The sequence below is a fragment of the Miscanthus floridulus genome, chromosome 18 (assembly GCF_019320115.1).
Source record: "Miscanthus floridulus cultivar M001 chromosome 18, ASM1932011v1, whole genome shotgun sequence".
In the NCBI taxonomy this organism is placed as follows: domain Eukaryota; kingdom Viridiplantae; phylum Streptophyta; class Magnoliopsida; order Poales; family Poaceae; genus Miscanthus; species Miscanthus floridulus.
Genome location: NC_089597.1, coordinates 33322014 through 33348242, shown reverse-complemented (window position 1 = coordinate 33348242; position 26229 = coordinate 33322014). Strand labels below are relative to the sequence as shown.

The 26229-nt window shown below is 48.1% G+C and overlaps 1 pseudogene; it reads left to right on the top strand.

The window, feature by feature from the left end:
- Positions 1–2782: 2782 nt before the first annotated feature.
- Positions 2783–3643, top strand: LOC136519750 (zinc finger protein 8-like; annotated as a pseudogene).
- Positions 3644–26229: the final 22586 nt, after the last annotated feature.

Genomic DNA, 26229 nt, shown 5'->3' with positions numbered 1-26229 from the left:
CTGCTGGTTGAAACATAAACCGATAGTGTTGTTGGAACTGAGCTCTACCGGGTGGTCTTATGAACCGGCAGTGTTGGTGGAAATGAACACTGCTGGTTGTGTAAATAACCGGCAGTGAAGTTGAAGAACACTGCCGATTTATAGGAACCGATAGTGATAGCTTACCCTCATCACTGCTGGTATGGTTGTGCCGGTTCAAAATCTAACAGTGATAGGGTATTCTGACGTAGTGTGATACCATGTAGAAAATAATTGAAATGGCTTAACTTATCCTTAGGCTGCTATATCTATTAGGCAACTTTCAATGGAGATATCATGGAGTTTCATGCATATTTAAGGTCTCTTTGGCATGGCTTATGCCGGCTTCGACTTCATCTATTTTACGCAAATCGAGGTACTGTAGCGTGAAACCGTTTTGTAAGCCGAGATTAAAATGAACTAGAAGCCGAGAAAAGCCAGTTTTTCTGGCTTCACCGGCTCTGGCTTCATCGGTGAAGCCGTTTTGGATGAGTCGTACTAAAGGGGGCTTTAATAGGGTAATACATCAGTAAAAAAAAATAGAATCTTTACATGTTTTCGGGAGGAGAGAGAAATGAAACGTTTCATAGGGATAAATGTTTGGGCGCTGTTTCCAAGCTATTGGAAACCGGACTGACACTTGCATTGAGGGGGAAAGTTTTATCTATGGATCCTGTGCTCCAGAGAGCTCTGGGCGGCGCAGCCGGCAGAGGAGGGAATGGATGTGGAGCAGCCGGCTGGGACTCAAGAAGGCTTCCTCGCATGCGCCGTCGCCGCTGATTCCCGCGACGCCGATGCATGTCCGCCCCCGCAGCTTCTTCACCGGTGTCGCCGCCGCCGCCTTTCGCCCCAGCGCCGCGACCGGTTTCGCCGGCACCGATGTCCGCCACCGATTCCGTCCTCGGCCAACCCTCCGAGCCCGTGCGTGGCGGCAAGGCCTCGGCCAGGCAGCTCCGCAAGCGAGGCCACGGCTCATTCCACGGCCGGTGGCAGGAGGCCGGGCTCCTATACAGCATCCGTCCTCGCCCGGTGCGCACGGCGGTGGCGGCATACGGATGCGGAAGCGGCAAGGAGCAGCTCGCGCTGGCCGCGTGCTGCAGCATTGTTCGGGCGTGTTCAGTACTTCAGTTGGTCTGTGCAGGCGTTCGATTGACTGAATGCATGTTGATGTTTGCTTGAATCTAGATGCATGTGATCGGCAGTTCGGCATGCAGTTGTAACACTTGAATCTGGAAGGTTATAATTTCGGTGATAAGCTGTGAATCTCTTGGCATACTCCATTTTTTGGTGTGGTTGGCTGTATCCTTTCTGCAAGAGTTCGCTGCCACGTTTGATCACAACACAATATACTAATTAAATGTTAACACTACTTTGTAAAACTGTGAAATGAAACACGTTGGAAATAATCATGACTTATTTAGTTTGTGTCATACAGGTCACGTTCTATTATTAGAATACGTGTGAGTCACGTATTTGTGAGGCTGCATGTAGTTGAACGAGATATGTTCTCGTGGAGAAACTAGATAGGCATTAGTTTGTTAGCTGAGTCTAGGTGGTGGATGAGTAATGAGGAGATGACGTTGGAGGCATCGCATGGCGCATGCCTGAGCGTGGCTTGTGGTCAGTTCGAGCGACCCAATCCCGCGGACGAGCAACTTGCGCCGGTGCCTGAGAGAAGTCTAGCCGGTTCATGTGGATCATGTGCATCCATTGCGCATATGAGTTCGTGGCTATGCATGAACTAAGGCTGTGCGTTCATGCGTGGCTTAGGCTGTAGGGCTATATATAGCCGATGTAATGTGTCTGCTCAAAGTGTCCTGAGTTGTGTGTTTGAATAATAGAAGCTAAGAAATAGATGGTCGTCGCCGGAAATCTATGTCTATTGTTCATCTTTTAGCTCTGTTCGTCGAGAGTTAGAGTGACTCGGTTCCGACATGAGAGACCATGTCTTCAAAATTGGGAGGTGAAACCTTTCAACGAAATTGGCCTTACGTATGGTCCAGTTGATATATGTCCTACTAGTAGGACTTTAAGTCTACTCAGAGTAGAATAGATCTATCCTATTACTATATCCTAGAATTCTATCTCTATTATTCCTAGAATCCTATTATTCTAAGAGGCATGAATTAAGGCTGTGTTTAGTTCGCGAAATGAAAAATTTTGGATATCACATCGGATGTTTTGGGATGTCAGAAGGGATTTTCGGATACAAATAAAAAAAACTAATTGCATAGCTCGCCTGGAAACTGCGAGACGAATTTATTAAGCCTAATTAATCTATTATTAGCGCATGTTAGTACTGTAGCACTTATAACTAATCATAGACTAATTAGTCTTAAAACATTCGTCTTACGATTTCCAACCAAACTGTACAATAGTTTAAGGCGAAAATTTTTTAAACTAAACCAGGCCTAACTGCTGCACGGGCAATCGGGCATGTGTGCACAGGTCGGCAGTGCAGTACGCGGCTGCCTAGCTTGTGATGGGGTACTTCGGTGACGAGATGGTTATAGCTTTTACTCAACGCCTCGGCTGCTGTCACGTACTCCGGTCCCCCTCCTCTCATTGTAAATGGCCTGCCGGCCGCCTCGATCGGCCCTAGTCTCTCTCGCCTTAAAACCACACCACCACTCACACCCAGTTCCTGCGCGCACTTGTTGTTGTGCTGAGTGCTCACTGCCGAGCAGCACTGCACAGGCGACAGAAATCCTAGCTGGTGCCTGTCGTCGTTCAATTTACTGCGACGTGACCACAGTCCACACAGCGTGTCGTCGTTGTCATGGCCGCACAACATGACATGCACGGCGTCGACTCGTTCGCGCATCAGCTGCCCTTCATCCCCGGCGCTGCGCGTGCCGCGGCACCGAAGACGCCGGCGGCGAGCAGGGACGCCGCCAGCATCCGCCTCTTCGGCCGGGACTTCCCCAACGACCAGCAGCAGGCGGCCCACCAGCTGCTGCTGCTCAAGGAGGACGCGGCCGGGTCTGGGGAGGGCGGCGGCGAGGCGGCGGCGTCCGGCGGGGAGAGGAAGTTCGAGTGCCACTACTGCTGCCGCAACTTCCCGACGTCGCAGGCGCTGGGTGGGCACCAGAACGCGCACAAGAGGGAGCGGCAGCACGCGCGGAGGGCGCACCTCGAGGCCTCCTTCGCCGCGCACTGCAGGCGCCTACCTACCCGGCGCGCACCTCTACGGCCTCTTCGGCTACGGCGGCGGCGGCGGCCACACGGCGCTGCCACCGGCGCACTACCCGCCGGCGGCAGTGTGGGCAGGCGCCGTGCCGGGGATATACGGCGGCGGCGTGGGGCCCGTGGCGCGGCCTCCCGTGTACGGCGGCATGGCCGTGCCGGGGATGTGGAGGCCGTCGCCACCTGGGAGTGGTGGAGCTTTTGTCGCGGCTGGCCGACCCGTGGGGACCGATCCCGCGGGCTACGGAGAGATGATGGCTGGCAAAGACGAAAAGGTGGCGATGGCGATGAGCGTGGTGACGTCACTGCCCGCGTTGCCGTCGTCGTGCTTGTCCGGCCAGTCGGCGGAGATGATAGGGAGACCTGAGTTGGGACACAAGGATGGAGTCATAAGCTTGGACCTCTGCTTGTAGTTTGTCTTCCCACCACATGCTGTTTAGATCGCTTCCTTTTTTTCTCTGTTCCTTTTGGCTTGTTTCGAGAGGTGTTTTAAGCATGTTTCTTCAGCTAAATTGCGAGAGGCATTTCCATTAGTACTGTCGAATGATATGTACTTTTCTTAAGTTTAAGGTAAGCATGCGTGCAGTTTGGCTTGTGATATTTCGTCTAAATTATCGTTAAAAACGTACTGTTTTAATTTGTTTATTTTTATATTTGCTTTCTTTCAATTGTTTTAGTAGGCCTCCTTTTGAAAAAAAAAAGAGCGTACTCAGGGCAGAGAGCTCCCACTCTATGCGGGGTCTGGGGAAGGGTGTCAGTGGCAAGTTTTACCCTCGCCTGTGCAATGCGAGGAGACCGCGACTCGAACCCGGAACCTTCTGGTCACATGTGGTAAGAACAAAAGGAAAAAAAAATGAAATAGCTAGAATGCTGAGGACTTCTAAGGTGGACTTCACATAGGATTGGATCTCCAAAATTGTTTTGAAATTCCATATGCAATGGCTTGTTTCCAGGGATGAAAACGGTACGGATATTTTCCGACCGTATTCGAAACCGAATCCGTTTAGAGGGGTTGAGATCTATTCGTATCCGAGTCCGGATATCCAACATCCGATACCGTATCCGTATCCGAATACTCAAATCACATATTTATGATGTCGATATCCAATCGTATCCTATCCGACATAGTTGACACTGTCCGTATTCGAATCCGAATCCGGACAGAAATATGAAAACAAATGTAATATCGGTGATATCCGTCCGTATCCGATCCGTTTTCATCCCTACTCGTTTCATATCATAGGAAATCCAGAGGACTTCTAATTAACATGGGGTCGATCTAACCTTTCCGAAAATTCTTTTATGTCTTTCCTTTTTTGATTCCCATGTTTTCCTTGTAACATCGAAACTGGCAAATCCCATGTTTTTTAATGGTTTCGGTTCCATAGGATTCAAGTTGGTAAGACAGTCTACTCTAGCGTTTTTCCTATTCCTGTATATTCTGAAAGAACACCGTGTTTCAAAGAAATCTTTAGGGCATCAGCAATATAATCTTGCTTGATGGAGTTATTGTGATAACCACAATGCTAAAATGGGAGGTGTAGTATTAAACTAGGCCCCACGTTAATATAAAACACACCCAACCACACAATCATTTTTCTCCCCCATGTGTGCGACCACGTTGTATCGACTTCAGTGGAACCCCTCACTTATGCCGCCTCTAATTCCTATCCCCCAATGCGGCTGCCCGAAAAGCCATCAACCCCTAGTCTAGATCTCCGATGTAGCTTCCTCTTCAGTGCCCCTTCCTTTCGTAGGGCACTTAGGAGTGTGGGGTGGCACCTCTACGATCGAAGGCGTGTGGGGGGCATCGACAACGTGTCAATGAGGGCACACAAGGGCAGCACATTGGCGAGGGGCGAGGGTGCATGGGGGCGTGCATCAGGAGGAGGCGATGGCGATCGTGCTTCAGCTTGGGCCCGCGGTGGCAATCCTCGAGGGTGATAGAGAGGAGGAGAAGAAAATGTTTTTAATGCTTACACCAAGGTAATAAGCTTAATACCAGGTGAGAAAATATTTTTATTCTTACCTACTTCCACAATGCTCCTATGACAGAGCCATCCAATTTATACAACATCAAGTACGGCTGCCCTCGCTAAACACGTTGACACGCACATACTTTCACTTATATAAACTCGGTAGTCCATCGAGTGTCACGAAGGACCTCAGTAAATCAACATCACAACCAAGATCGCACGATTAAGCAAATACACATCATATACACGGAGTTGCTGCGGAAATAATGTTTAAAATGAGTTCACAAATAATAATACAAGTTTGGGTTTCAAAACCGATTAGTAAAAACAACACAACTTTCAAATAATTACAATAATATAAGTTCCAAATACATTGCTAGCACATGTGACATCCTCTAACAAAAGCATATAGATAAGAACACTATATAGAGTCGCCGAGCCCACTAGCGGTTAGCCACCATCTTCAGCAGGCTGGGAACTTCAGCTACAACATGGTGGGATAAAACCCTGAGTACTCAAATGTACTCAGCTAGACTTACCCATCATAAACCAAAAATAAAGTGACACCAAAGATCATGCAAGACTTTATAAGTGAAGCTGGCTTGACAACATTTTGCATAAAAAATCACTAGTTGAGCTATACATTTTATAATTCAATTCCAAGTTAATTGTAGCTATTCATCTCTAGATTAGCATCTAACCCAACTAAACATGTGATGTATGATTATATAGCATAACAATAATAACCATAGTCGGTGTAACATTCCCATGTTCATCATGACCATCAAATTTTATAGTTCAATTACTACGATGCTGGAGCTAGTTAAGTTTCTTACTATCTGGGAGAGACAGCGATTCGAATCGGTTGCAACCAGCTGGGCAGTATTCCTAACACAAACCCAGGTCTACCAGCCACGGTAGCCTTAGGTCACCTTTGGTACAATACAACTCAGGTTCACATTTCACGGGTTTAATCAGGGCCGCACAATCAGGGACAACCAGCTACCAGGATGTTCAGCCCAGCTTGCCCTTGGGCTCACGTTTGGCTCCCCGCATATTCTTACTACCTCCCGTGTGCGCACTCTTACAGAACGTGGTTCGACCGGAGTTGAGCTATTCGGCTTTGCGGTCGGAACGAGTTATCTGGCCAGCTAAGTGAGAGGCATGCGTTCAATCATGACAGAAGTGCCAGCAACAATACGGTCCTTAATCGACATAGACGGGATCAACATAGCCAACCCAAAACCATTGCATATGAAATCCCTCCCGATCTCCACGTAGATTACATCCCATGGTTATTTTTCTACGATAGCAAATATAGACAACCGTGATTCGGTATCCACCTATATCTCGCAGGTGACAGGAAATCACCCGACTTCTACCGGTCTAAGCATGGCTAAGTATATATTCGATCCTAGACCTACATAGGGTTCAATCAACTCCTATAACCTAATGCATCAAACATAAAAAGGACTCAAGTTGATATTTATAAAACATAGGAGGCTTAGAATACTTCAGGGCTTGCATGGGATCCGACACAAGTCAGTTCAGTTAGCTCGCACCGTCTTGGTGACATCTCCGGTCCTAGCACTTGCTTAATCCTTCCATCTTCGGGATAGGTCCACCATACACCATCTTCAGGTTAGGCTCCAACATCACGTGCTTCATGTCCACACGTGGTGCATCTAGCGTACCTAGATGAGATGCAAGATGCAAGTGCATGAATGCGAGGAATGGTAGAATGAGATGTATCATATAAAAGCATTCAAGACAAGCATAAGGTTACACCTCAAGACATAAACACTTAGAAAGCAAGTCGTTTAACTAATTATTGCACAAACCCATCATGGTAAGGTAGAAGGAAAATAACACCAAGAATTCACCTAATGAGGCACTCAAGTTAAGCTACTTTAAGCAATCATCTAGCACCAGCTAATCCTAGTCATCACACAATCAAGATCAAGCATAAGCAATCAACTTCAAGTATATGCACAAAATCTGGACAAGCAACATAGCAGACATTCAATTTAAGCATAACTAGAGTTATAAGCCTCCAACAAGGGTGATCCTAGACTTTATGGAAAGCTAATGAAATTATATAAAACTTTGTTATTAATACCAAAATCTGATTCAACAACTAACAAGGTCAAAATACATCATGAAGCAAAGCTTATACAACTAAGGACAGAAAACTGATAGTAACTTCATAAATGCATATCTCGAGTTATATTCATCCAACAAACATGATCCTTAACTTTATAGAAATTTATTAAGTTATCTATAACTTTGTTATTATCATCTTAAGATGATTCTACAGCTAACAGAGGTTAAACAACACCAAGAAGGCATCTCTGTCCTAGATTTGGACAGAATCTGCCATTCCACTTTGAACAGCTATAACCGGAGTTCTATACCCCCAAAAAGGGTGTTCTTGGACATTTTGGAAAGACTAACAAAAGCAACTACAACTATTCTATTATCAACAATACATTATTCCATGTTTAAATAAGCCAAACAATACAATCATTCAGATCTATTCAGAGCAAATGCAAAAGCTGATAGCAAATTTGTAAAATCTATAACTCCTAAACCATCAGGCCTAAATCATGAAATTTTAGGATAAGCAATATAAGGAAATTATATACAACTTTGATATTCACCACATTCATAGAAGATGATAATTATCATCACGAAGTTGTCACCACAACAGAAACTGTACATGCAGCCACTTTCAGCATATAAGCAAAGTGGTGCTTCACTTTATTCTTTAAAAAGACCATACATGCACAAATAATCACATAGATCACAAACTACTATTAACATGGTTACACAACATTAGTTATGGTTAGCATGGAGAGCACCCTAATACATTCTTATATAAATAGGGTTCATATGGTGGTGTTCATCACACAAACAAAGTATGCATGGCTAGTTTTATTTAAAGAGAGCATACTCATAAGCTATTTACACACCTCCCACCATTATGAATATGACCACACCACATTTAGCTCATACCAACATGCAACAAAAGCAACACAAGAACATTCCTATGTTTATTTCCACTAAGCTTTCATTTATCCTTTATAATTATATAAACCTATATATTAATTTTTAAGTGATGTGTCAACACCTAGTTTGGACTTGAGATTTTTATGAGTGGTAGGTGCTATCAAAACATGGCTATTGCACAAATTTCACATGCTCAGGTTTTATATATTAATTACTATGAAAAAGATAAATTGCTATTGCAAGAAAACATGTGAGAGCAAGATAAATCTAAAGATTATCATTTTCTATAAACACATAGCCATGTTAGGGTTTCTCAGGCCACAATATCACCATACAAGGCAAAGGAACCACATTTCACATTTTTGCATATATAAATTACTTATTAACCATTTATCAAGCACCAAACAAGTTAAATCAATAACTAAGTCATAAGGTATCCAACAAGCATGAAATTTTTACCACATCACACATATAACATCACTAGTCTACCATAAAAATTTCACATCATTTAGAGCACCACAACTTTAGATATGAATTTATTCCTAGGAAACCCAAATTTTCATAGAGGAATTTTTACAGCAAAAACTTTCCACTAAGGCATGTCATATTTTGACTCTACTGCATAGATCTATTCTCAAGGATTCCAAAACATCCTCATTTGCTATTTTATGATTTTTCTATGATTTACTATGATTTTTCAAAGTTTCAGCCAAAAACACATAAAAGAAAAAGATTAAACGAAAAAGAAAATGACATCTTGCACTTAGGACCCAGACTTTCCTCTAATCTACCCGCAATTCATAAGGCACTATTCATATGAGTCATATCCTTTCAACTGGACCCACAAAAGAGTTTCTCGTTCGTTTTTGCCCTTCCCTTCATCTTCCTCATGGGAACAGAGCAGGGGACGGAGGCGAGGACGCGCTCGTGGTCAGCCTTGGCGAGAGGTGGTCGGAGACGGCAGCGAGAAAAGGCTGGTGAGGCTAGGACATGGCCATGCCTAGCCCATGGCTTGTCCAGCTGCAGCCCATGGCCTTTTGGCCACGTGCATTCGTGGTAAGGAGGCGAGCAGGGACGGCGGCACGCCGGCACCGATGAGTTCAGTGGCTAGGGTTCTACGTGCGTGAGCAAGGCAAGGAGACGATGTCGTGGGGTTGTTGGCAGCGGTGGTTGGGCTCGAGGCACACCGGGAGCGCAACAACAAGACAGAGCTCGGGGCAGGCATGGCGGCTCCATGACAAGCAGCGAGAGAGATACGAGGGAGAGAGCAGGGAGAGCGAGAGCGAATGAGATAGAGCGCCTGGGAGTGGGGAGCGTCTGGGGGCAGCTTGGCATCTCTCCATCGTGACTAGAAGGCAGGGGCACACGACAGCCATGGTGGGGGCACGGCCAGCACATGGAGGACGCATGGACATTTCGTCGAACACCTAGCGGGCATGGTTGTGGACACATTCGAGCTCTTATTTCAGCATATTCTGTGTGGATTTGGACCTAGGCGCCTCTAGAAAAGTTGCTGCCCACCTGATGATCTACAAAACTCATTAAGGGTGCTTGTCCATTAGAGCTCTCCATTAGTAGCTAATTAAGCCCCAAGTTGATAGTGTCAACGACTTAACAATGGTTAAGCTTTGCTCTATTTGAGCTCGAATTACTTGGTCAAAACGTGGTCAAATTTGATCCAACTTCTTCCTGTATCCTTCTTCATGGAATTACCTCCAAGTCTTTTTTTTGCTCAACTCAAGTTGCTTAACAAATTTTGGAGAATGCAGGATGCTAATCATCATTGCCACTGAAATTCCAGACTTGGTCGATTCTTGGACCCTAAAAACAACACTAGATTCAATCTTGGGGTCCCTAATTGGCTAGGTTAGAGGCTAAACCAGGTCTTGGTACTTAAACAAAAGTTGTTTGACTAATTTAAACTACAACTTTGCTTAAAGGATCTAGGATTGGTTTAGCTTGGTTAGGAAGATACAAATCTCCAAAGATAGGTAGATGAAACTAAAATTCGGATTTTAGAGTTTCAGCAAAGTGTGACCGAATTCAGTGAACTTGCCATCTTAGAGAACCTTTGAATGACAAATGAGCTCCAAATCTGCTAAGACTTATTTTGTTGTTTCCTTCACAAAGTGTACTTCAACTCATATTAAGGAATCCAGTTGAGTTACCATATGAATTTGGAAGATAAAAATATCACAACATGTCAACTCCGTGTTGCCGATCAGGGACTTGGAAAGATTTCTGAGAGCCCAAAGGAGCACTGCATTCAAACTTGAGGCCACTGTTTGAGTCACTTAGGAGTTGAATCAGGGCTTAGTCCAAAAATAAAGTTTGTTGTACTCCACTCAAACTTCAACTTTTATTAAAGGTCAAACTTCACCACTGGTACCAAAATCATTGGTTAATCTTGGTCAAAGCAGCATCACGATAAACCATAAATTAGAGTTTTAGACCGATTGAGGCAATTTCTTGGCACTTGATTAACATGAACCCTTCATGACTTTTATTGTAGAGTTCAATTAGAGTCATTTGGGCAAGGTAGCAAGGTTTGGTCAACTTCACATGTTCCCATTCACCTGATGAAGCAATTCAAGAAAGGTTATAACTTATCATTCCATACGACTTCTTGATTTCAAACTTCATGAAACTTTTCCAAAGCTCACTATAGATGCATGTTGATGTAATTTACATGAAATACGCATGTTTAACATTACTCATACCTAATCTTAACCAGGGTCCACATGTAAGCAAAGTTGTGTTGTCCAAGTTCAAGTTGGGACTCAATTTCATAGATTTGATCTCAACACCTTTATCATCACTTCCAAGATTATGAACTAGAGATCATGATCATTGCTTGACCTATCCTACTTAAATTCAAATTCACTGCTTAACTCGTGACTAACACCTAGGGTGTTACAGCTCCTATCGACAGTAAGGGTCGTTACCCCGCCCCATCTATTTTTCACCGCACCTTGGATGCCCAAAGGGGTGTTGAATTTCATACTACGATAATTTTTGGTTGTTTGGCACGATGGAATAATGGTGCTACTCGATCCGCTAGTACCAGGCTGCTAGGCAGATGGCCAATAGAATGCATTGTGGAGAGAAAAGAGGTACCGTGTGAAGCGACCTGATTTCCACGAAGGGAAATCCACAGAGTCGAAGTGTAATAAGACCGTTGTAGATCATATTACCCAAATTTCCAGTCAAATACCACATCCATACAACGATAATATCAGAGTACAAATAGTGCGGAATTACATAATTTATTACATCGCCACATTGGCGGAATCAAAAGTAGCATTTATTCAGAACAGCTTGAAGATAAGATCACCAAACTCGAGCGTAGGAACGAACCCCTCAACCGTCAAACTCCTCGGAGCTAAACTCCTCGGCAGAACCTGTGTGCCAAAATTTATCAGTACGATTTGTACTGGCCACTCCCACCCTATGAGCATTGCTTTATGGAAATTGGATGCAAGTTGGATATAATAAAAAGGAACCTATAAGGCTGGGGTTTCCTATGTATTAGCATATTAAGTGTATAATAATAGTTGGTCAAGTTTTAACACCATTCCCACACCCATTCCACCCCATTTCCATTCAGAGCCAGGTTTCGATCCTGGGATCGATATACCACCATCTCCACACCATCACCATACCATCGCTCAGTCGACAGGCCAACTCCCTCTCGACACTGTCTCAAGGTCTGTAGTCCCTGGCTACGACCGACACTCTCTCACGAGGGAGGAAGAGAAAGACTCATCTCACTATCTAGTTTAAGCGAAACCCAGGAAAGGTACATAGCCGACAAGTCGGCACATGTATCGATCGATCAACCATACACTCTACAGAGGTTTTACATAACCACAAGATCTGCCTTCTTCGCTGACCGTCGTCAACTGGGCTGATTCCGGCCGCTTGCTAGCCAAGGATAATGACACTCTACCACTCAGCCCTGGTACACCCCAAGTCTAGTCTGGGGTGGCTGAAACTGTGAGTCATGAGCTAGGTCCACAAGGTCTCCATGAAGTCTCGGAAGGGTGTGGGGAAAATCCTCCACGCCCCGTACCTCCTTACACTGTCTGCTATCCACCTAGCAGTAGTGGCAATATCCTACCAAGTAGTCCGGCCGTCCCGCACCATATAGGGCGAGTGGTACGTAAGGCTTCCCGGTGAATCTGAGTACTAGTAAGTCCTTAGGGATGACCAAGCCAGAATGTCTTCATCAAGGTTTCCATTTACCGTGCCACCACAGCACCTCCACCCCGGGCTCCTCCCATCACAGGTTCACACCTAGGGCCACCTCATATACCATTTACCCACCACAGGTATCCATTCCAGGGGTGCCCAGGTAGCACCACATGGCAAGACTTGCCCTAGGCTCATCGTATACTCCAACTTGCTCGACACAACCCTCACCCTCCACACACCCAGGTCACACACGTAGCACTCTCCCCACAGTCTAGATAACACCAGTTTCCACCATGCATTAATGTAGTACAAGCGTAGTAGAAGTGTAAGCAATGAAATATAGTAGTAAGCGTGTGTCTAACCTAATAGCAGGGTATGCAGGGGTAAGGTTGTGTCAAGGTAAAGGCCATCAAGTAAGCATACTACCATGCAAGTCTATCATCGTATGACTATAACAGTAAGTAAAGCAATAGCAGTTCTATATTAGCCAGGCGTAATAGGTGCTACGAGATTGGGTGGGATGTGGCACCTTCAGTGTAGTCGTCTCTGTACCCCTCACGGTACTCACGATCCTCGTCCGTCTGGTTCTTCTCTGAGTCTGCAACGATCGCATTATAGTCGCGTTAGCGACGTTTATAGAATAGCACAAAGAAGCAATGAAAATTCAAAAGAGCCAAATACACTCAAACATGGGTTCATTGCGTAAAGCTCGATCTTATATGAATTTTGGTCCTAGTTTCATATTTTTCTGAGGTCGTATGAATTAGTTATGAATTTCTGAAGTTTATTTCATCTCTGAAAATGGAAAAGGCCGAATTAATCCTAGGCTGACATGTGTCACGCCATGGCTGGTCCATGTGGCATGCTGACGTCAGCATGACATCATCGGCTCGTCTCTGAGCTGACAAGTGGGGGTCCTGCTGACGTCATCTTGACATCAGCATGACGTCATCAACGTCATCGTTTCCGACAGGTGGGGCTAGAGGCTCTTGGGTCACTGACTTGTGGGTCTGGTCAAAGTCAACATCAAGTCAACAGGCGAGTCAACGGGTCATGGTCACTGACAAGTGGGCCTAGAGTTGCTGACGTCATTAGCTGATGTCACCATGACATCATCATGACGTCACCTCGGCTGTGTTGTTACTGACAGGTGGGACCCGCGTGACGTCGTCATGACGTCAGCATGACGTCACTTACTGACAAGTGGGTCCGGAGTCTCTGTGTCGCTGACATGTGGGGCCAGGTCAACCATCAACGTTGACCGGTCAATGGTCAACATGGACCAGGTCCAAACTGGGCTTTGGTGGGCCTGGACGGGGCTAGATTTGGGCCGGGCTCAGCCCGCCACGTGGCCTCGTCATAGAGTGCCACGTCGCCTTTCAGGTTTCGGGTCAGGCTCAAGTCCATAGCTCGCGGTCCATGGTTGACGCATGCGCTGGTCTACGGTGGACCGTTTCTCCTTCTGGTGAACTATGTCCACCCTTCTCCTCGTCTCTCTGTGGTCTACATGCACCAGGTGCACGAGTGGGCGGTCCAGGGAGGAATTTTTCCCCCCTTCCTCCACACGGTGGGTTCCCGCCGGTGGCGTACCTCGCCGGCGAGCTCTTACGGCGGCGCTGGCGTCCAATTAAGATGGGGAAAAGCTTCACTAGGACTCGGCGAACACGGTGGTGGGGTCTAGGTGGTGGCCAGGGCTTTCCAGGGCATTGGCCACGGTGATCGGCGGCTTGGTCGTGGCGGTGCCCACCGGCGGGGTAGCTAGGGGCTATTCTAGGGGTCCTGGTGCCCCGTTCCCGTTCAGACGGCTAGCGGGCGACAGGGTGAAGTGACGATGGTGACCAAAAGGCATGGCGGAGTCTGCGAGCGGTGGTGGTGCATGACGGAGCTCCGGCCGAGGTACGGTGCTCGTGGCTAGGGCGCTGTGGCCGGCTAACAGGGTCTCGATCTACGCGCCTACCCTCCGGTCATCGTGGTGGTGCTATGGCTACATCCTGGTCCAGTGAGGTGGCTGGGGGCACAAGTGGTGGCCGCGCCATGACGGCGGCATTGTGAGCACGGCGTGCGCGTGCTTTGCTACGGCGTCCATGGGGCTAGGAGGAGTCTCAGCAGTGAGGGACTCACCGCCGGTGTCAAAGGCAAAAGGATGGCGGTGCAGTGGAGGGTCGTGGCCATGTAGACGGAAGTAGTGTAGTGCCGACCCACAACAGTGATGAAGACGACGGCGTCGTCTTCAGCTCCGATGACTTCGGCAGCACGCGGGTGGCTCCGACCCTCCTCTCCTTGCTCCTCACTTGTTCCTTCTTCTTCCTCTATCCCCTCTCTCTCTTGGCTTGGGTGTACGGTGGATGGTCACCAGTGGCGGCGGGGCATGGGGATGCACTTGGGCAACCAGGGCTAGGGCTTTTATAGCCGAAGCTCGGCCAGCCATGGAGCGAGCGGCTGGGGATGGCCAAGGGGTGCGCGGAGGGCTATGATCGCATCGAGGCTAGGCTACGGGGTCGCGACGCGGCCACGGGTGCGATGGTGAAACCGTTTTCGTGTTCCTTGGTCAGCAAGGCGGGGGATAGGGAGGCGACAAGGTCACGGCTCGGCCATGGCCATGGCAGGCGCGTGCGAGGGGGGGGCAGGGTCACGCCACGGGTGTGACTTCTGTCAGACTCGGTCGGTCTGGCTAGCGTCCTTGAGCTCGTCCTATCGATTGATGGCGCGATCATGCGGCTGAGGCGGGTTGCGTGGGGCTCCCGCTCCCATCTCTGCTCTGTAGTCAGGAAAAGCAGGGGGGACCGAGGTGGGTGATGACACCTGGGCCCCGCTTGGCAGCGGCTTCCGTCGTGTGATGGCGTGCTGGCGTGCTGGCTCCGGTGGCAGTGGCAGCAAGCGGAGTGGGGAGGCGCGCGGGCGTGAGCAGCGCGCTGGCTGGCTTGCTGGACTGGCCGCGTGAGTTGGGCCGGCCTGCTGCTGCGCGCGCAAGCTGGGCTAGCTGGCTGCTGCTACGCGCTAGCGGGCCGAGCAAGCCGAGCCAGCTGCGGGCCTTCTTCTTTTCTTTTCCTTTTTCTGTTTTATTTTTCTTCCCCTTTGTTTAAATTCAAATTGATTTGGAATTTGAATTCAAAATTTGGTGTACCTTATTCATTGGAGTTTTAGATATGAGGCCCACAACATTCTTTTATATATATATTAGGAATTTATTTAGCTATTTTTGTATAACAAAAATAAGTGTAGTTTTGTTATACAAAAATGGAAATAGTTTCCTCTTTAAGCATTTATTCTTTGGTTTGATTAATAATTACTTTATGGTTTATTTCTTTAAAGGAGTTGTTAGGCATTACTTAAAACAAATGAAAACCCAAATCACTATTTGAGTTAACATTGTATGCTATGTTTTATTTGTCAGTAACATAATTAACAAATGACATGCCATGCTCATGAAATTATCTAGTTGGGTTACTTCTAATGCAACACCTAGGGTTGGCTTCTACATATGTCATTCAACATTGCATGGGGGTAACAACAACAAAATTTTTGTAGTTGCGATTTTTTTTGGTGTGTGGATTTTTGGGTTGTTACAGTCCTACCCCCTTAACAGAATCTCATCCCCGAGATTAAAGCGTAACGTACTCTTCGAAGAGGTAAGGATATCGTAGCCAGAGGTCAGACTCTTTTTCCCATGTTGCTTCTCTCTCAGTGTGGTTGCTCCATTGGATCTTGCACATAGGAATAGTTTTGCTTCGGGTCTCTTTGGTATCTCTTCCCAGAATTCTGATAGGATGTTCTTTATACTCGAGGGTGTCTTGAATGTCAAGTGTATCAGTTGGAACTACGTCATCAGGCACTCTCAAACACTTGCGTAGCTGTGAGACATGGAATACGGGATGTACACCCGCCAATTCCTTAGGTAGCTCAAGTTTGTAGGCAAGTTTTCCAATTCTCTTACGAATCTTGTATGGCCCAACAAATCTAGGGGCTAGCTTTCCTTTCACATGGAATCTGACAGTTCCACGTAGCGGGGATACCTTGAGATAGACGAAGTCTCCCTCATTGAACTCAAGTTCTCTTCTTCTTTTGCCAGCATAGCTCTTGTATCGACTTTGAGCAATCCTCAAGTTCTCCTTCACTTGAGCAACTCCTTCTTCGGCATCTTGAATCTTAACAGAGTCAAAGAACGATCTTTCCCCCGGTTGAGACCACATCAAAGGTTTCTTACAAGGTCTACCATATAGAGCTTCAAATGGCGACATCTTGATATTAGCTTGGTAGCTGTTGTTGCAAGAGAACTCTGCATAGGGTAAGCATTTCTCCCAATCAGAGCCATAATTCAGTACACTAGCGCGAAGCATGTCTTCTAAGATCTGATTTACTCGTTTAGTCTATCCATCTGTCTGTGGGTGGTAAGCGGTACTAAAATCAAGTTTGGTTCCAATGGACTTGTGCAGGGCTTCCCAGAATCAGGACACAAACTGAGGACCACAATCAGATACAATACTAGAGGGAGCTCCATGCAGTCTAAGAATATGCTCAACATATAGATCTGCCAATTTTTTGGCATCGATCTTGGTCTTAACTGGTACAAAGTGAGCAATCTTGGTCAAGCGATCAACAATCACCCAGATGGAGTCATTGCCTTTCTGTGAACGGGGCAATCCAACTATGAAATCCATGGATATGCTCTCCCATTTCCACTCGGGAATGTTAAGAGGCTTTAGCAATCCTGTAGGCCTTTGATGTTCAGCCTTGACTCTATTACAGGTGTCACATCACGCCACATGTCCTGCAATGTCTGTCTTCATGCCTTTCCACCAGAAGTGTTTCTTCAAGTCTTGATACATCTTTGAACCTCCAGGGTGAATATAGTACTTGGAATCGTGAGCTTCTGACAGAATTTCCTCTCGTAGTACTGGGTCAGATGGAACATAGACTCTGTTCTTGAACCAGATGGTTCCTTGTTCATCTTCCTGGTGGTTGGTCTTGTAGCCTAGTTTCATCAGACCATGGAGATATTCGATCTCTTCATAACTTTTCTAAGCTTGACGGATACGATCTGTGAGATCATACTGTATGCGGAGCTCATTCAACAAGTCATGCGGTAGTATCTCAAGTTGGAAATCATCAATCTCTTCCTTGAGCTCAGGTGGTACGGATTCAGTGATCAAAGTGTGACAGTAACTCTTGCGGCTGAGAGCATCTGCGACTACATTAGCTTTTCCCGGATGATAGTGAATTTCTAGGTCATAGTCCTTGATCAACTCTAGCCATCGGTGTTGCCTCATATTCAAATCTTCTTGAGTGAAAAAGTACTTCAAGCTCTTATGATCGGTGTAGATATCACACTTGTTGCCTATCAAGTAGTGTCTCCAGATCTTTAAGGCATGCACAACTGCTGCTAACTCAAGATCATGAGTAGGGTAACGGTTCTCGTGTTCTTTCAGCTGTCGAGACGCATATGCTATCACTCTTCCATCTTGCATCAGTACACAACCAAGTCCTTGACGGGATGCATCACAATAGACCACGAAATCTTTGCTGATATCAGGCAATGCTAGCACATGAGTTGTGGTAAGCTTCTGTTTCAATTCCTAGAAGCTTTGTTCGCACTCGGGCGTCCATTCAAACTCCTTAGTCTTCTTCAGAAGGTTGGTCATTGGACGGGATATCTTGGAGAAGTTCTCAATGAATCAGCGATAATATCCAGCCAATCCCAAGAAACTTTTGATTTCTATCACATTACAGGGTTGATCCCACTCCTTCATAGCTTCAATCTTGGTCAGGTCAACTGCGACACCTTCAGCTGATAGTACATGGCCTAAGAAGGTAACTTCTTGTGGCCAAAATTCGCATTTGCTGAACTTTGCGTAGAGCTGATGTTGGGCTAGTTTTTCCAGCACCGTTCTCAGATGGTGTTCGTGTTCTTCAGCGGTGGGTGAATAGACAAGGATGTCATCAATGAATACTACCACGAACTTATCTAGTTCATTCATGAAAACCTTATTCATCATATTCATGAAGTATGCGGGAGCATTCGTGAGTCCAAAGGACACCACGGTGAACTCAAACTACCCATACCTAGTCATGAAAGCTGTCTTTGGGATGTCACTCTCTCGAATCTTCATCTGATGATAGCCAGATCTGAGATCAATCTTGGAGAAATACTTGGCACCTCAAAGCTGATCAAGCAGATCATCGATTCTTGGCAGAGGATACTTGTTCTTGATGGTGACTGCGTTCAAATTCCGGTAATCAATGCACATTCTCATCGAGCCATCCTTCTTCTTAACAAACAGAATAGGGGATCCCCAGGGTGAAGCACTGGGTCTGATATATCCCTTCGAGATGAGCTCATCAAGCTGTTTCTTGAGTTCAGCCAGTTCATCAACTGACATGCGATAGGGTCTCTTGGCAATGGGTCCTGTTCCCGGCAACAGATCAATGATGAACTCTACATCACGGTCTGGTGGCATACCCGGTAATTCTTTAGGGAATACATCAGGATAATCTCTGACTACAGGCACATCATGAACTGTCTTCTCCTCCTTCTGTGATTCTGAACTCGCTTTAAGGGCACATAGGATGGAAGTGGACTTTCCGGACTGGGGTTCACATCTAATAACTTGGCCTGATGGGTGGGTCACTTGGACGTATCTAGGTAAACATGATATAATACCTTGGTGAATAGTCAGCCAATCCATGCCTAAGATGACATCTAGGTTTGTGGAAGGTAAAAGGGTTAGGTCAGCTTTAAAGGTAAGACCCTCAATGGTAAGACTCACTCCCTTACAGATGTGTGTACACTTTAGGTCTCCTAAAGGTGAACTGGTGATGATAGGCTTTTCACATGGGGTTACAGGCAGGTCATGTTCTCGTGCAAACTTGGATGATATGTAAGAACAAGTTGCTCCAGAGTCAAATAGAACCGATGTAGTATTTCCATTAACTAAAAACATACCGTACACCACGTCAGGGGCAGCCTGTGCTTCCTCGGCGTCTAGATGGTTGAGACATCCATGAGTAGTAGATCCCTTGGACTGAGACTTCTGAGCGACTGAGTTCTGAGGGCACTCAGCGGCTTTGTGACCTGGTTGGCCACAAGCGAAGCAGGTAAAAGGCGTACCGCCTGTAGGAGTTGGTGCGGGTGCCTTCTAGTTCCCAGTGCTTGGTGCAGAGCGGTTCTATGCTGGGCGTTCATTCATAGAGTGGGAATGGTTGAAACGGTCCTGAGTGTTGCGGTCCTGAGCATAACGGTCCTAGGTGTAACGATCCTGAGCAGGGCGGGAGTATTTGGTGGTGTAGCCTCCACTACCCCTACTCGATATAGGGTTGTCATCCCTATTGTGGCGAGAGCGTTCCCTGGTGGTGCATCTCTGCGGAACCTCTTGCGATCATGGCCATGGAAGGACTCCTCAGGCTTACGCTTCCTCTCCCTGTACTCTTCTCTAGCTTTAGCACGATCTTTCTCGATCTGGATGCAGCGATCCACCAGAGCACGCAACGTGTTACTCTCAATACCGCCAAACTTCAGCTTGATGTGCGGGTTAAGTCCCTTGCAGTAATAGTACAGCTTCTCCTTCTCCGAGTTCACAACATAGGAAGGTGCATAGCGCAAAAGATTGGTGAAATGAGTAGTGTACTCCGTCACCCTATACTTTCCCATCTTGATGTTGCGGAACTCCTCGGCTTTGGCCTCCATGATACCCTTGGGAATGTGATACTCAGTGAATGCTTCGGCGAACTCATCCCACGAGATGTTGGTAGGGTCCTCATGGGAATCACTAAAATTGTCCCACCAGGCACATGTTGCACCTGTGAGCTGGTGTGTGGTAGCTCCAACACACTCATCGTCGGTGAAAGTGGTGAGGTCAAGCTTCTTCTCCATCTCCTTGAGCCAGTCATCAGCTACAAGCGGGTCAGGGTCGGTGCCATCATAGGTAGGTGGCCTTAGCTTTAGAAATCCTTCCAGCTTCCTTTGGAAGTCATTCTGCTGACCTCCCTAGCGATGGTTTGCTCCATTAACAAGAGCTACAAGAAGTTGGGTCTATTGTGCCATCACCTCTGTCAGGATCGGTGGTGGTGGTGGCGGAATGTTCTCCTCAGGTGGTGGGGTATTCTCCAGGTTGAAGGGTATCCCTCCACGTCCATGGCCACAGCCATGGTTGTTGCCACCATGCCCCCCATTTGGTTTGACTGGTTCAGGGGTGGGCGCACGTCCACGGTTCATTAGGCGATCAGATCAGCGGTTCGGCATCTGCAACACGGATCAAATCTTAGTGTTTGTGCCATAAGTGCTTATAATTTAGTATGATTACATGATTTTGATGATTTAAAGAAAAACATTTATACTATCCAACACTCATTACAAAGAAACAATAAGATCCATAAAATGCAATAAGATCCAAAACATTCATTACATGGGTTTTATACATAGCATCATCTCCAGTAGCTACACTTGAAGACTTGTGAGAATTGTACTATGCATAGTGTCTCATATTACATCTCATAAGGGGTACATCATGGGGTACAAATTATGGAAGCCACTGACATGACTCATGACCATGTAGGGTCATCTACTCTAACTCATATATCGCAGCTGGGATACGACTGTTCTCGATCAAGATCTCCTCGTCAGACTTGTGAAGTCGGGACACGTACTTCAAAGCCTCGGCGAGCTCCTCAGTAGGCTTGGCTCTAGGTAGGGTAGGGCAGGCGTCTAGGTTGAGGTGAGTCAGGGCTAACTCAAACTCCTCTATCCTAGGCTTCATCTTGCTATGAATCTCCTTGGGTAGCTGATCCCACATACCCTTCATCTCCCTAAGGCGCTTCCTGTCAAACTTCTGCCAAGCCTGCCATGTCCTCTCACACTTGTCCTATAGGTACTCATTCTGCCTGAGTGCCTCGATCAGGTGACCCTAGTTACGAACGGCCTTCTTCCTGAACTCCTCTAGATCCTGAGTCATGGTCTTATTCTGATATTAGATTTTCAGCATGTCAATCCCCTTGGACCTTTCTCTGTCTCCTCTGCGGTTGAACTCGGCCTTCTTGTCGTCCAACTCTCTCTGCAACTCCAAGACCTTGCTGTCGAGGTAGCAGTTCCTGTTGCCTAGGTCGGTGGCTTTGTCCTATAAATCTACGACCTCAGTTCTGTGGACTTCTTCACAACGGTTGAGCTCATCCTATAGCTTGGCAACTGTCTCAAGCAGACTAGCTCACTCCTGTGCTCCCTGGGAGTCTCGCTCCTAGTACTCCCATAGAAGGGCCTGGCCCTGACGTCTCCTCTGCTCCAGTTGGGTCACGTACCTGTCCTGCTCTAGTAGGTGGATAGCCGAGACGTGAAGGCATCTATCCTCCTCGGCAAGGATAACTCTGCCGGCTGCGAAACTCTGCTCACTAGGGGTAAGGCTGAGGTCGAGGGCCTAGGGAAGTAGACAGAACTCTGTCGTCTTCAGGTGCTCGTAGTGGTCCCTCATCACTCTACGAAGTGCCTTGTGTGAGATAGCTTGCAGTCCCTCCTCGACTGTGTCCTCTATAGTCAACTCGGTGAAAGCTGGGACAGAAGGTAAGGTAGTGCTGGCTGGGAACTCAACTGAGGTGACAATCGGTCCTTTGATTCCTCCTTCCTGAGCTGGCTTCTCGGTGCAGGTGACCCTGACAAGCTCGTCGGGGACTCCTAACGTGACGAGAACTCAGCAGAGGGTCTATGCAAAACCCCCAAGCTCACGTAGGTCAAAGGTAAGCTTGGCGTGGTCCAGAGGTAGCGGTCCTAGAGGCGGCCATTCGACATTCGTTGCCATCTGCAGGTTTTAAGGAAACAGGTGTTAGTAGGTCAATAATAGATGAGCCTTGCATAAAAGTAAATGCAGGGTCGGTATATAACCGAAAAGAAGGGCTGTTCACGTCCTTTTCTATCGTCCATTTCTGAGGTTTTGTCCTATGGTCAAGTATGGCTCTGATACCAACTGAAGCGACCTGATTTCCACGAAGGGAAATCCACAGAGTCGAAGTGTAATAAGACCGTTGTAGATCATATTACCCAAATTTCCAGTCGAATACCACATCCATACAACGATAATATCATAGTACAAATAGTGTGGAATTACATAATTTATTACATCGCCGCATTGGCGGAATCAAAAGTAGCATTCATTCAGAACAGCTTGAAGATAAGATCGCCAAACTCGAGCGTAGGAACAAACCCCTCAACCGTCAAACTCCTCGGAGCTAAACTCCTCAGCAGAACCTGTGTGCCAAAATTTATCAGTACGATTTGTACTGGCCACTCCCACCCTATGAGCATTGCTTTATGGAAATTGGATGCAAGTTGGATATAATAAAAAGGAACCTATAAGGCTAGAGGTTTCCTATGTATTAGCATATTAAGTGTATAATAATAGTTGGTCAAGTTTTAACACCATTCCCACACCCATTCCACCTCATTTCCGTCCAGAGCCAGGTTTTGAAACTGGGATCGATATACCACCATCTCCACACCATCACCATACCATCGCTCAGTCGATAGGCCAACTCCCTCTCGGCACTGTCTCAAGGCCCGTAGCCCCTGGCTACGACCGACACTCTCTCACGGGGGAGGAAGAGAAGGACTTATCTCACTATCTAGTTTAAGCGAAACCCAGGAAAGGTCCATAGCCGACAAGTCGGCACATGTATCAATCGATCAACCATACACTCTGCAGAGGTTTTACATAACCACAAGATCTGCCTTCTTCGCTGACCGTCGTCAACTGGGCTGATTCTGGCCGCTTGCTAGCCTAGGATAATGCCACTCTACCATTCAGCCCTGGTACACCCCAAGTCTAGTCTGGGGTGGCTAAAACTGTGAGTCATGAGCTGGGTCCACAAGGTCTCCATGAAGTCTCGGAAGGGTGTGGGGGAAATCCTCCACGCCCTGTACCTCCTTACACTGTCCGCTATCCACCTAGCAGTAGTGGCAATATCCTACCAAGTAGTCCGGCCGTCCCACACCATATAGGGCGAGTGGTACGTAAGGCTTCCCGGTGAATCTGAGTACTAGTAAGTCCTTAGGGATGACCAAGCCAGAATGTCTTCATCAGGGTTTCTATTTACCGTGCCACCACAGCACCTCCACCCCGGGCTCCTCCCATCACAGGTTCACACCCAGGGCCACCTTATATACTATTTACCCACCACAGGTATCCATTCCAGGGGTGCCCAGGTAGCACCCCATGGCAAGACTTGCCCTAGGCTCGTCGTATACTCCAACTTGGTCGACACAACCCTCACCCTCCACACACCCAGGTCACACACGTAGCACTCTCTCCACAGTCTAGATAACACCAGTTTCCACCATGCATTAATGTAGTACAAGCGTAGTAGAAGTGTAAGCAATGAAATATAGCAGTAAGCGTGTGTCTAACCTAATAGCAGGGTATGCAGGGGTAAGGTTGCGTCAAGGTAAAGGCCATCAAGTAAGCATACTACCATGCAAGTCCTATCATCGTATGACTATAACAGTAAGTAAAGCAATAGCAGTTCTATATTAGCCATACGTAATAGGTGCTACGAGATTGGGTGGGATATGGCACCTTCAGTGTAGTCGTCTCTGTACTCCTCACGGTACTCACAATCCTCGTCCGTCTGGTTCTTCTCCGAGTCTGCAACGATCGCATTATAGTCGCGTTAGCGACGTTTATAGAATAGCACAAAGAAGCAATGAAAATTCAAAAGAGCCAAATACACTCAAACATGGGTTCATTGCGTAAAGCTCGATCTTATATGAATTTTGGTCCTAGTTTCATATTTTTCTGAGGTCGTATGAATTAGTTATGAATTTCCGAAGTTTATTTCATCTCTGAAAATGGAAAAGGCCGAATTAATCCTGGGCTGACACGTGTCACGCCATGGCTGGTCCATGTGGCATGCTGACATCAGCATGACGTCATCGTCTCAGCTCTGAGCTGACAAGTGGGGTCCTGCTGATGTCATCTTGACGTCAGCATGACGTCATCGTTTCCGACAGGTGGGGCCAGAGGCTATTGGGTCACTGACTTGTGGGTCCAGTCAAAGTCAACGTCAAGTCAATGGGAAAGTCAACGGTCAACGGGTCATGGTCACTGACAGGTGGGCCCAGAGTTGCTGACGTCAGTAGCTGACGTCACCGTGACGTCATCATGACGTCACATCGGCTGTGTTGTTACTGATAGGTGGGACCCACGTGACGTCGTCATGACATTAGCATGACGTCACTTACTGACAAGTGGGTCCAGAGTCTTTGTGTCACTGACATGTGGGGCCAGGTCAACCGTCAATGTTGATCGGTCAACGGTCAACATGGACCGGGTCCGAACTGGGCTTTGGTGGGCCTGGACGGGGCTAGATTTGGGCCGGGCTCAGCCCACCACGTGGCCTCATCACAGAGTGCCACGTCGCCTTCCGGGTTTCGGGTCAGGCTCGAGTCCACGGCTCGTGGTCCACGGTGGACGCATGCACCGGTCTACGGTGGACCGCTTCTCCTTCCGGTGAACTGCGTCCACCCTTCTCCTCGTCTCTCTGTGGTCTATGTGCACCGGGTGCATGAGTGGGTGGTCCAAGGAGAAAATTTCCCCCCCTTCCTCCACGCGGTGGGTTCCCGCCGGTGGCGTACCTCGCCGGCGAGCTCTTACGGCGGGGCTGGCGTCCAATTAAGGTGGGGAAAAGCTTCACTAGGCCTCGGCGAACACGGTGGTGGGGTCTAGGTGGTGGCTAGGGCTTTCTAGGGCGTTGGCCACGGTGGTCGGTGGCTTGGTCATGGCGGTGCCCGCCGACGGGGCAGCTAGGGGTTGTTCTAGGGGTCCTGGTGCCCCGTTCCCATTTAGACGGCTAGCGGGCGATAGGGTGAAGTGACGACGGTGACCAAAAGGCGTGGTGGAGTCCGCGAGCAGTGGTGGTCCACGGTGGAGCTCCGACCGAGGTCCGGTGCTCGTGGCCAGGGCGCTGTGGCTGGCTAACGGGGGTCTGCGGTCTATACGGCTACCTACTCCTGGTCCGGCGAGGCGGCCGGGGGCACAAGTGGTGGCCGCGCCATGACGGCGGCATCATGAGCGCAGCGTGCGTGTGCTCTGCTACGACATCCATGGGGCTAGGAGGAGTCTCAGCAGCGAGGGACTCACCGCCGGTGTCAAAGGCGAAAGGTTGGCGGTGCAGTGGAGGGTCGTGGCCGTGTAGACGGAAGCAGTATAGTGCCAACCGCAACAGTGATGAAGACGACGGCGTCGTCTTCGGCTCTGATGACTTCGGCAGCACGCGGGTGGCTCCGATCCTCCTCTCCTTGCTCCTCACTCGTTCCTTCTTCTTCCTCTATCCCCTCTCTCTCTTGGCTTGGGTGTGCGGTGGATGGCCACCAGGTGGTGGCGGGGCACGGGGACGCACTTGGGCAACCAGGGCCGGGGCTTTTATAGCCGAAGCTCGGCCAGGCATGGAGCGAGCGGCTGGGGATGGCCAAGGGGCGCGCGGAGGGCTATGATCGCGTCGAGGCTAGGCTACGGGGTCGCGACCCGGCCGCGGGTGTGATGGCGAAATCGTTTTCGTGTTCCTTGGTCAGCAAGGAGGGAGGACAGGGAGGCGACAAGGTCACGGCTCGGCCATGGCCATGGCAGGCACGCGCGAGGGGGGGGGGGCAGGGTCACGCCGCGGGCGTGACTTCTGTCAGACTCGGTCGGTCCGGCTGGCGTCCTTGAGCGCGTTCGATCGGTTGATGGCGCGATCATGCGGCCGAGGCGGGTTGCGTGGGGCTCCCGCTCCCGTCTCTGCTCTGCGGTCGGGAAAAGCAGGGGGGACCGAGGTGGGTGATGACACCTGGGCCCCGCTTGGCAGCGGCTTCCGTCGGGTGATGGCGTGCTGGCGT